The following is a 10,436-nucleotide window of genomic DNA, read 5'->3' as shown; positions in this document are numbered from 1 at the left end:
GACTTTGATGAAACATGCTATCCACTTCTAATAGTTGATGGACTTAAAGTGCAGGTTGAAGTTCCTTTTCTTTCCTTTTCTTCTCTTTTCTTTATTTTCCATTTCTTTTCTTTCCTTTTCTTCCCTTTTCTTTATTTTCCATTTCTTTTCTTTGCTCTTTTCTTCTCTTCCTTTCTTCCCTCCCTCCATCCTTTCTTCTCTCCTTCCTGCCTTTCCTTCCTTCTTTCCTTCCTTCCTTCCTTCTTTCTTTCTCTCTTTTTCTTTCTTTCTTGACATAGCTAATGCAGAAATTTGTTTTGTGTGACTATCCATATATATATTTACAATGGGTTTTGATTTTTCAATGGATGGGGAAGAAGTATAAGGGAAGGAAAGGATATAGAACTGAAAATAAAATAAAATTGAATTTTTTTTTAAAGAGACCATTGCTAACTTTGGAGAGAGAAACTTCAGTTGAGTGATGAGATTGGAAACCAGACTGAGAAGTAAGTGAGAGGAGAAGTGAAAGCCAGGAGCATAGAAAGCTTTTTCAGGGGAGATAAAAGGGCATGACATTTAGAACAATAACTTGAGGGGGTGGTAGGGTTTAGTGAGGGTTTTAAGGATAGAAAAAGCTTGAGCATATATGTAGACAGCAAGGAAGCAGTCAGTAGATAGGGATCAATTGAAGTTTTGAGAGAGGGAAGGGGTTGATAGTGGGGGCAATCTTCTAGAAAAGACAGCAGAGGAATGAGATCAGTGGGTATATGTAAAGGGATTGACCTTGCCAAAAAGACCCATCTCTCTTCATCAGAGACTCAAATAAAGGAGAAGAGAGTGGATGATTTTGTCAAGAGGTTGTGAGATTTAAATGAGAGTTTCGTTAGTTTTCCCCATTTCTTAATTGGTGGGAAAGCAAAGGTGTTCTTAGGTCATATTGTTATGTTATCGTCCTAGTCCTACAGCTCTCTTTAAATTTATTTTCCCAGCATCATTTGAACAATGACCTGCTACCACTTAATGTCATAAAGAGGGCCTCTTTCAAGCCACTCATAATCCAAGTTCCCATTGGGTAAAAGAACACATTTATTCTAGGTATTTATGTAAAAAGAGCCCAAATTCTTGAGATGGCACAAATAAGTATCTCCATGGAAAGTTCCTGCTTCTTCAAAGGCTGACCAGTGGACATGTGAAATATGAGGATGAAGCTATCATTTGAGAGCCAAAGTGGAGAGGAGGAAGTGGCATTTCCGTCTGAATTTTATTCTTGTGAGATGAGTCTTATGACATTTTGTAATAGCTTTCAGTCTTTCTCCTAAAACAATTTCAAGCAAGAACAGAATGACTAATCCCAAAACTTGAAAATGGTTTCAACCGGAGCCAGAGTTCCTGGTTAACAGGGAAACGTAATGATGATGAAGACATGGGTTATTTTGAGGTAACTATGGAAACCTTACTACTCTACATTTGTATTTTTCCACTTTTAACCAGGAACTTCAACTATGCTCCAAAATGCTTTAATCAGATTTGGAAATTACAGTATGTTAACTATGATAACTATTCAAAAGAGCACATTCTTCAGGGCTGTAAGTGAGGGATAATCACCATCCCCCCACAGTCTGAATTTCAAGTTAGGAAACCTGAGTTCAAAACCTAGCTCAACCGCTTCCAGCCTTTGACCTTGGGAAAGTCAATTAAGCTCTTTGTGACTCAGTTTCCTCATTTGTAAAATGAGGGAGCTGAACTAGATGACCTCTAAGGTTCCTTCCAACTCTTGATCTGTGATCCCGATCTCATAAATTATAGGTATTTGAGCTGGGAGGTACCTTACAGGTCTGGTTCAAATCTTTTTTTTTTCCCCCAAGGTCACACAGCTTTATTCCCAGAGGACTAAATTTTCTAGGGGAAGAAACTGAGGTGAAGAGATTAAATAAGCCAACTTCATAGACTTTAGAGATCACCTAGGCCAAACCTCTCACTTCACGAATATGGGAAACTGAGGCAAAAGAGGGTGGAGGTGAAGCAACTTGCCCACAGGGATTCAGGGTCTGAGGCAGGATTTGAACCCAGGTCTCCCTGGCTGCAGATCCAGTACCCAGTCTGCAACACTACGCTGCCACCTTCTTACTTATCTTTCTTGTCCAGGGCTTCTTAATCTGGGTTCTTGCGTAAATCTCATTTTCTAGATGTGGAAATTGGAGCTCAGGGAGGCAAAGTGATTTAGGCTCAAACACGCAGTAAGCAGCACACATGTAATGTGCGCTCTGATACCAGATCTGCTTGGTAGTTCACTGTACTGCTTCTAGGTAAGCCAAGACAGTCATGCAGCAGGCACTTCTGATCCAAAGGAGTTTTACTACTCTCTTATCCTCCCTTCATTGTGTTGCCCACATACTTTTTATTTTTTGCCTTTTGGTGAGGCAGTTGGGGTTAAGTGACTTGCCCAGGGTCACACAGCTAGTAACTGTCATGTGTCTGAGGTCAGATTTGAATTCAGGTCTTCCTGACTGCAAGGCTGGAGCTCTATCCACTGTGCCACCTAGCTGCCCCCCCCCCATACATTTTTAAAAGAATATAAGCAGGGGCAGATTGATGGCTCAGTAGATAGAGCTCCAGCCTTGGAGTCAGGAGGACCTGAGTTCAAATCTGACCTCAGTAACTTGACATTTAAGTAGCTGTGTGACCCTGGACAAGTTATTTAACCCCGACTGCCTCACCAAAAAACGTGTGTGTGTGTGTGTGTGTGTGTGTGTGTGTGTGTGTGTGTGTGTATTCATATATGCACAAAAATCTTATCATACTTCCCCCCCTCAATTTTGAAGTGGCTCTTGTGGTATGAGCAGAGGCTACACTTCCCAACACAAAGGATTGAATGAAAGAAGTAAATGCCTGCCTGCCCCAGGCTGACGTAGGAGGAAGGAAGTCAGCCCTCCTTTTCCTGCTCCCTTCTAGCTGCCTCCCATCACTCCCCATCTGTCTCCCTCCTACCTGCCCTGGGTTGAAGATGCAGAGCTGTAGGCTTCCCAGTGCACCTCCAACCCTGTGCATGACATAAGCAAGGATCTGAGTATAGCAACTGCCTGGTCCTCCTCCTTGATCTAAAGATGCTTTAACCCCTCTCCTGAGCTGTGAAAGAGTAGGAAATCTGAAATGTCAATACTTCATTTCAAATCACTTATTTATTATCCTCTACCTACTTTTTTCTCAAAAACAATCTTCTTTTTCATCTTGTTTCCCTGTCCTATTGTCCTCCACCTCTAAAATTAGCCCATGTGGTAGCACACTCAGCAAGTAACCTGTAACAGAATCGATATCGACATTCTGCATGTTGTGATAGGCCTCATCAGTTACACCGAGGACCAGTGAGAGGATTCCAGGTTTGTTGTGCAAGAGGGCACTCTTTTCTGTGAGCAGACTCTGTACTGATAACAATAACATAAAGGCAGACTAATTAGAGGAAGAGAAGGAAAGGAGACAGGGCAAGAAAAAAAGGAGATGAAAAGAGACTGAAGAAAGGAGGAAAAAAGAAACAGAGAAGAAAAAGACCGAGATAATAATGGTACCTTTGATTCTACTCTCTTCTTTTCTCCTCTCCTTCCTTTTCTTTCTACTTTTCTCTTTACTTTCTTTTGTTTTTTTTTTTCATATGCTAGGAGGACTGGCCAATGTGGGTCCAGTGTTTAGAACATTCTTAGATTTGCTCTTCATGGTGGATTATACAGAGCATGATTAGATGTTCCTTGCCTCATTCCAATTTAGTACATGGAGTCTTAGTGAGAGTACTTCTGTCCACAAGTAACCAAGGGGAAGGTTTGTAGTGATGAAGTCTTCTTGCTCATGGAGGAGCTAGAATGACTGGTGAATGGCTAAGCCAGACCTGAACATACATATTAAAACACTGATCTATCTCTCTACCAGCATTTTTTTCTTCTTGGTGGTGTGAGATGCCAGCTGGCAGTTAGGGGAGCCCAGGTAATTGAGAGGTCCGTGAGAGCCATTAGAGGGCCACCTGGTAACTGGAGTCGGTAGCAATGTCCACAGATGTAGTAGTGGATGTTGGCCTAGAAAGCAAATTCATACCAAAATGGACAGTCCCCCCAAGGATGGCAGCAGCTTCAGGGATCATGATTCCTCATTGCAGAAGAAATGCTGGCCATGGACTTGAGAAAGCACCAAATCCTGAAACCTCATGAAGATTTCACAAAAGGGGAAAAAGGACTTCTGCGGCCAGAAGTCCAGAGAGATCCGTTGGCTGCACTTTTCCTCTACACAGGGACCTTGTTACCATTATACTTTAAGATTCAAACCCACTCTCCACAGGGACCTTGAGTATGTAAGTGCCTACGTCTAGTATGGGGATGCGTGGGTTGGGGGAGGGAAAGGGGATTGTTTTTGTAGCTACCATTCTTGCTGCAGCTTGGCAACAGATCCTTTTTCTTAGAACTGATGAGAGTCCTCTGGCTGATTGATAATGAAGAGCATGGTCGTTTGGTGCTTGTGAGCAACTGTACTAGAACTTTGTTAACCCTTGGGGTTATCCTTTAGAGCCCTGAAGACGTGTCCTCAGAAGTCTGAGGAACCAACCTGCCAGTGCAAATACGGATTGGGAGAGTGAGACCACAGGGGATGAGACATCTATATTTTCATTTTTTCCTTCTCTCTTTCTTTCTACCTTTCTCTTCTTTCGTTCTCCAGTCTCTTTTCTTTCCTTATATTTTGCTCTTTTATTCTTTCCCTCAGTTATTTTATTGCTTCTTCTTTATCTTAATTTTCTTCCTTCTCTCAAATCCATTTCCTTTTTCTAATTTTTCCTTTAATATATCTCCACTCATTTCATTTTTAGGAATATCAATTGAGTTTTTAATCAAAATTTTATTGATAAACCATATAGCATATCATTTTTAAAGGTTTACCCGGCCTTACTGCACCACACTCTTCCAAGTGAATATTCCTACTCCACACATTCAATCCATTCTCCTCCCCCAACCAAATCTTATTTAAAGGAACATTACCCCAACCACGAAATAAAGTTTATCAAGGTTATTTAGTTATCTAGAAGAATGGGGGACCCCTTAGAAGGCCATGGCATGACTGCAAGGAACATTCGTTGACCAGAGAATGAGAAGATGGATCACATCCCACCCTTGCTTCAATAGCCAACCAAGGGCCTTATGTCCATCACAACCAAATCATTCCCCTCCCCCAACCGTGTCTCCTCTTGAGACTGTTCAAGCTCCCAGCCACTACTAGTGGCTGTCCAATCTCCTCTGGGCAGTCATAACCTAACCTCAACCTGGGTACTTTCAGCAGCAACCACATAGGTACCCTTGGAAAAATTTCCTTTTACCCAACCCCTAGCATCTCTACTATGTCCCCTAGGTCAGTAGTCTCAAACTTGAATAGAAACAGAGAGCACTAAAGCATATATAAAGATCTTTATGGGTCACATGTTTAGTTTTAAAATGTAATATTATCTATGTTTTATTTTATTTTTGCCTATTTTGTTAAATATTTCCTAATCATATTTTGATCTGGTTCAGGCAGTGCTCAGGAGTGGTCCCTGGGCCACGTATTTGACATCTTTGCCCTAAGTCATTCCATGGAAGCAAGAGGTGACCCTCAGCTGGCTCTGCACCCCTGGGTTGGCTCTTTTTTCTAGGACAGTGGCTGACAAATAGGAGCCTTTGTAGCCCTTTTCATTTTCTACAGAGTGAATTGCACAGGATGAACAAGCATGAATAATGTGAATCTGTGCCACAGATCTCACTATGTTATCTTTCCCCAATCCTCTACTCTTCCAAACTCACCTGTTACTATGAAGACACTATCACCTATCCAGGGGAGCCGGGTGGTGCTGATAGAGTGCCTGGCTTGGAATCAGGAAGAATCCTCTTCCTGAGTTCAAATCTGGTGTCAGGAAGTTAGCTGTAGGACCCTGGGCAAGTCACTTTACCCTGTTTGCTTCAGTTTCCTCTTCTGTAAAATGACCTGGAAAAGGGAATGGCAAACCACTCTGCCAAGAAAACCCCAAATGTGGTCACAAAAAGTTGGAAATGACTGAGAATGACCCAATGACATCGTTATATATCTAGTCACCCAAGTTTGGAACCTTAATAGTCTGAGATACAGTATCATAAGGATGGGAAGCGGAAGAAAATATGAAAGTTTATAACCATTGAGGAATAAGTCCAGGCAAAATAACTCTGGAAGTAGCTCTACTGATGAAGGCAGATGAGAAGGATGTTCTCCACTTGGTCAATCTCTCTTTCTCTTTCTCTTTCTCTCTCTGTCTCTGTATGTCTCTCTCTCTTTGTCTTTCTTTTTCTCCCTTTCCTCTCTTCTCTCTCTCTGTCTCTGTATGTATATGTACACACACATATATATAGATATAAAATGTGTATATATACAGATGTATAAGTTATATAATAAACTCCTATATTAATAATTATGCACATTATAAAGTTTATACAAAAAAACTAAAAATAATGAAATACACATGAATTTTTTTTTAATTTTAGAGTCATTTAAGATCATTTATTAAGTTTGGGGAGTGATCTGGTCAGACCTGAACTTTAGGAAAATTAGCAATTTGGCAACTGTGTAGAGGATAGTTCGGAGTGGAGAGAAATTTGAGAGACCTGCCTCTATGCTGAGGGGACTCAGTTACGGAGGTGGTTATGTGAGTAGACAGAAGGGGATAGATGAGAAAGATATGGAGGTAGAAAGAATAAGATTTCCAAAGGAAATACCTATCAATTGAGAAAGAGCTAAATAAATTGTGGCATGTGACTGTCATGGCAAATTAACTGCTATGCAGTAAAACATGAGAACTATGTTGAATATAGAGAAGCATGGAAAGACTTACATGAACTGTTGCAAAATGAAGTAAACAGAGTAAAGAAAATTACATATGACTTAAATAATGTAAATTAGAAAGAACAATTTAAAACAATTTTTTTCAAAATTACAAAAAGCAAGAATGGCCCCAAAGAAGAAATATGAGAGGACACCTCCCCTACTCTCCTACCTTCAGAGATAGGAGATCCATGAATGTGAATATATTTTATACAATATATTGCATATATTGTCAAATTGTTTGTAGTATATTCATAATTTTTTAAATTATTTTTGTCTTCCTCTTTTTCTTTCAAAAAAGTTCTTTGTTATATGATACAGATCTCTAGGAGGGGGAAGAAATAAAGGGGGAAATGTAGGTGATATAAAAACAAAATATATCAAAAGTTTTTAGGAAGAAGCAATATGATTTGGTAATGACTGGATATAGGGAATAAGTGAGAGTGAAAGTGACACTGGGGTTGTGAACCTTAGACAACTGAAAAGATGGTGGTAATCTCAACAATAATAGAGAAGTTTGGGAAACAAATGGCTTGTGGTAAATGATGATGTTCTAAGATCTGGGTATACATTGTATCCATCCATGCCCCCTTACCCATCACAACTCACCCTGTCTCAGTGAAAATGAAAAGGTGTAGGGGTAGATAGGTGGTGCGATGAATAGAGCGCCAGCCCTGGAGTCAGGAGGACCTGAATTCAAATTCGATCTCAGACCCTTGACACTTACTAGCTGTGTGACCCTGAGCAAGTCACTTAACCCTAATTGCCCTGCCAAAAAAGAAAAAAAAAGAGAAAAGGTATGCATTAGGGGAGGGCTGAGAATTCTTACTCACCAGCTGCTGTCCCAGACTGCAGGGCTAGCTCTATCAAGAGGCACGGAGCCACCCTAGGAGGGGCTGCTACAGATATGAGATGGTCTGGATGGGGAGTGTATGTGAGTGGTAGGATTTGAGTACATAAGAGAAAAGAATAATTTTCCCAATGACACCAGTGCAGTGCTTGGGTCCAGGTAAGTTATAACTGGCTTGAGGGATCCACTCGAGCAAAAGGGGACAGGATGGAAGCTTGTACAAGGGAGGAAAGCAGTAGAGTTAAGGAGTGTTGGTCAGTAATGGATGGAGGGAGTGGTATGGCTTGTTTGACATAAACCCCGTATTCCCACCCTCCAATTGGTTGACCAAGCACCCCTTGGGGTCATGCCTCAACTCCCCCAAAGGTAGGCCAAAATAATCATATACTATTAGAGTTGCAAAGGGCCTTGGGGGTCATCTAATTCAAACTCCTTCATCAATATATAGAAATCTCTTCTATAACATCTGTTCTAAATCTAGTCATAGATTTTCACCTCTGCTTAAATGCTCCCTGGAATAAGGAATCATAGGGTCATAGAGCTGAAAGGAATCTTGACGTAGCCAGGCAGAGCAGTGGATAGAGCCCTGGACTTGGAGTCAGGAAGACCTGAGTTCAAATGTAGCCTCAGACACTTATTAGGTGTGTAACCCTGGGTAAGTCATTTAACCACTCTTTAACCACTCTATGCCTAAGTTTCCTCATTTGTAAAATGAAGATAATAACACCTACATCTCACTTAGGTGCTGTTATTATGAGGATCAAATGAGCTAGTATTTGAAAAGCACCAAGCACATAGAGTAGCCACCTAATAATTGCTTGCTAAAAGTAAAAACAAAGGGGGCTGCTAGATGGTGCAGTGGATAGAGCATCCACCCTGGATTCAGGAATTCCTGAGTTCAAATATGACCTCAGACACTTGACACTTCCTGGCTGTGTGACCCTGGGCAAGTCACTTCACCCCATTGCCTTGTTAAAAAAAAAAAAAAAGGAAAAACAAAGACCTCCTTTCATTTTACAGATAAGGAAAATGAGGCACAGAGAAAAATGACTTGCCCAAGGTAACACCAATCAAGAGAGCTAAAATTTGAAGCCAGGTCCTCCAGTTCTAAATCCTGTACTCTTTCCACTGCAAGCAGGTTGATGATATCAATTCAAGGCCCTTTCCTTAGGAAACACTAGTAGTTGGTCCTTCAAGGAAACTGAGGGTCACAGAAATGAAGTGACTCAAATGTGAAAACTAGAATTCGAACTTGGGTCTCCCGAGGTTGAATCTGATATAGAGGAAAGTTGATTGGATTGGCTGTCAAATCTCAGCTCTGCTACTATGATCTGGGTGACTATGGACAAGTTATTTGATCTGTGTAGGCCTCAATTTCTTCATATGTAAAATGAGATGACTGGATGACTTGACCTCTAAGTTACCTTCGAGCTAGCTCAAAATATCATGATTCTAGGACTCGAGATCCAGTGCTTTGTCCACGCTGCCTCTAGCCCCGCCCAGCGTCTTGACATAGGAGCTCTCTTATTGAAGCAGTGCCAACACAGACATAATATCCAGCCCTCACCCTATGTTAGTAAAGAATTACAGAGTTAGTAGAGCATTCTAGTTTCTTCATTCTCCCATCCATCTGCCATCACCCTTCGGAGATACAGAAACCGAATTGGAAGGAAATTTAAAGATTACATCCTCATCTTGTGGAAGTGGAAACTGAGGCTCAAGCACTAGAAGTGACTTCCTCAAACTCTGCATAGAACTAACTCATGGCTAAACCAGAATGAGGTCCTTGATCTGCTAATTCCTCATGCAGTTTCCTTTCTTTAATACGCAGCCTTTCATCAACCATTGCCGTCGCTTGGGAAAGAAAGGTTGTTTTAATGCTTAAAAATTATGGCTTTCACTCAGTTGCCCTGTGAGGAGGCAGAATGACTCATAGCCCATTCCCCTAGCATAATTGACCTGATGGCAAAAACAGATAAAAAGGAAATATTCTAGGCCCAGCCATTTGCAGAAGCCAATCTAAATACAGTTCGGGCTGCCGACCAGCTTTAGCCTCTTTCAATAACAACCACCCAAGAGCCAAGGAGCAAAAGATGAAATGAAATGAAATGACGTGACATCGGGCTTGAGCTAACAAATGTCCCTGAGTGGGGGCTGTCTAAATCGCATTGCTAGTTCAGCTCGGCAAATGTTTACCACGAGCCAAGAGCAATGTTCCTTCCGCCCAAGGGAGGGGAAACCAGATGAAATAGAGCAGGAAGTCAGCTCAAGTGAGACCAAAGGTATCATTTTAAAACTTAGAGCAAAAGTTGGGGGGTTTTTTTGCTTTTAATGTGTGTTAATGTCCAAGGAACACGGTTGGGCCAAGTCCATTATTATCAAAAAATTCCTAATCATCGATTATTGAATTTTAAACTGGAAGAGGCTTTGTTGTTGTCGTTCAGTTGCGTCTGACTCTTCATGACCGAATTTGGGGTTTTCTTGGCAAACATACTGGAGTGGTTTGCCATTTCCTTCTCTAGCTCATTTTACACATAAGAAAACTGAGGCAAACAGGGTTAAGTGAATTGTCCAAGGTCACACAGCCAGTAAGTGTTTGAGGCTGGATTTGAACTCGGGTCTTTCTGATTCCAGGCCCAGCACTCTATCCACCACACCACCTATCTGCCCTGGAAGAGGCTCTAGAGGCCATCCAGTCCAAACCTATCATTTTACAGATGGGGAAACTGAGGCTCTAAGAGGTTGAATGAGT

Source organism: Phascolarctos cinereus, unplaced genomic scaffold (assembly GCF_003287225.1).
Source record: "Phascolarctos cinereus isolate Bilbo 61053 unplaced genomic scaffold, phaCin_HiC Scaffold_3;HRSCAF=262, whole genome shotgun sequence".
In the NCBI taxonomy this organism is placed as follows: domain Eukaryota; kingdom Metazoa; phylum Chordata; class Mammalia; order Diprotodontia; family Phascolarctidae; genus Phascolarctos; species Phascolarctos cinereus.
This window is presented reverse-complemented; position numbering follows the sequence as displayed.